Source organism: Spea bombifrons, chromosome 4, assembly GCF_027358695.1.
Source record: "Spea bombifrons isolate aSpeBom1 chromosome 4, aSpeBom1.2.pri, whole genome shotgun sequence".
In the NCBI taxonomy this organism is placed as follows: Eukaryota; Metazoa; Chordata; class Amphibia; order Anura; family Pelobatidae; genus Spea; species Spea bombifrons.
The window spans coordinates 14,968,963-14,970,712 of NC_071090.1; the positions used below are offsets into that span (position 1 = coordinate 14,968,963).

General features: G+C 47.9%; 1 long non-coding RNA gene across 1 annotated transcript; it reads right to left on the reverse strand.

The window, feature by feature from the left end:
• Window positions 1-639: 639 nt before the first annotated feature.
• LOC128492733 (uncharacterized) lies at window positions 640-1,012 on the reverse strand. Its single transcript, XR_008354130.1, has 2 exons — window positions 928-1,012; window positions 640-684 (listed from the first exon to the last, which is right to left on the reverse strand). It is a non-coding gene; the product is annotated as an uncharacterized LOC128492733 (long non-coding RNA).
• Between the last annotated feature and the right edge of the window lie 738 nt (window positions 1,013-1,750).

The window sequence follows — 1,750 nt, forward strand, 5'->3', positions numbered from 1 at the left end:
AACGGATATAAAAACCTCATCCCTAAAGGCCTAATTTTATAGAACCGTACTCTGCACACCTACAACAGCCAGTATACGCAAGGAATGTGTAACAGGGACATAATGATATCTGCTCACAGTGAACAACTGAAACCAGACCCGGCATTTGCCCGGTGGGCTGGGCGGCCCAAGGCTGGATTGACATAGCAGCTGATGGAGCTGCAGCTCCAGGCCCCTACCTTAAAAAAGGCCCAGTCAGGACTGGACTGACTGGGCCTATGCGGCCTCTACGGCCGCATTAACGCAGGACAAAAAGGGCACCTGCCCCTTACGCCCGAAGCAACTGCGACCGGGCCTGCCACTCTAGGGGGCCGGCCTTAGGGGTGTGCGGCCACACAGGGCGCCACGGCAGCAGGGGCTGCCCAGGACTTAAATTAAAACATTTGTTTGTTTTTTTTTAACTTTATTTAGCATCCTCCATGTGAAGTTTTCAGCAACCGCTCGGCGCTCCTCACTCTCCCTGACTCCATTGCGGTGCCAGCACTTCACTCTGAGCGCCGGAATATGATTGTCCTGTCTCTACTACACGTACCCCCGCGGTCTATGTGAAGCTCAACAGGCAGCTTAACACCCTCCTATAAGTCAATAAATGAGACTAGGTTGAAGTCTGTAGCTTTATTAACCAGCCGTAGGGATGGGGTACAACTGAGGGAAAAACAGAATGATGCAAACTGTAAGAATACAGAATACATAAATATAATACACCATTACAATAATACAGTTGACAAAGCATGTTAGCAAGTGTGATAGGCCATGTGTAAGTAAGCCAGATTGCAAAGGCAGCTGACTATTAATACAGAAATATAACATATAAAACATACATAAAGTGTCTCTAAAGCTACTGAAAGCAGTGAGGTGACTGAGGAAGTGATAAACCCTATCTCTTACCAACGATGATTACATAAGAGGAGAGATTGAGACAGGTGCCAGCTTCCCAGCTCATGTGGTATGAAAAATAGGTAGCGGCTAGTTCCTACCCAGTAGAAGGACTCTGGTGATGTCAGCAGACCATGTGACTGTTTGGTCACATGGTACAAAGAACTACAGGAAGAAAAAGAAGCAGCAGCAGCGCCGGACGTGCAAATGGGCTGTGCTGGGCTGCTGTTTCTTTTTCAATAACGTGGGATGTGAGGATGAAGCTTTAACAGAACTCCTGAAAATACAGAATATTATGGAGGCAGAAGAAAACTTGAATCTGTGAATCTGTGAAATAATTCACAGTGAGTCTCTCTCTCTCTCTCTGTGCCAGTGATTGTGTCTCTCTCTGTGCCAGTGGTTGTGAGTGATTGTGTGTCTCTTTCTGTGCCAGTGATTGTGTCTCTCTCTGTGTGCCAGTGATTGTGTCTCTCTCTGTGCCAGTGATTGTTTGTGAGTGAGTGTGTGTCTCTCTGTGTCAGTGAGTGTGTGTCTCTCTCTCTGTGTCAGTGAGTGTGTGTCTCTCTGTGTCAGTGAGTGTGTGTCTCTCTGTGTGTCAGTGTGTGTCTCTCTCTCTGTGTGTCAGTGAGTGTGTGTCTCTCTGTGTCAGTGAGTGTGTCTCTCTCTGTGTCAGTGAGTGTGTCTCTCTCTGTGTCAGTGAGTGTGTGTGTCTCTCTCTGTGTCAGCGTGTGTCTCTCTCTCTCTGTGTCAGCATGTGTCTCTCTGTGTCAGCGTGTGTGTCTCTCTCGCTCTGTGTCAGCGTGTGTCTCTCTCTCTCTGTGTCAGCGTGTGTGTC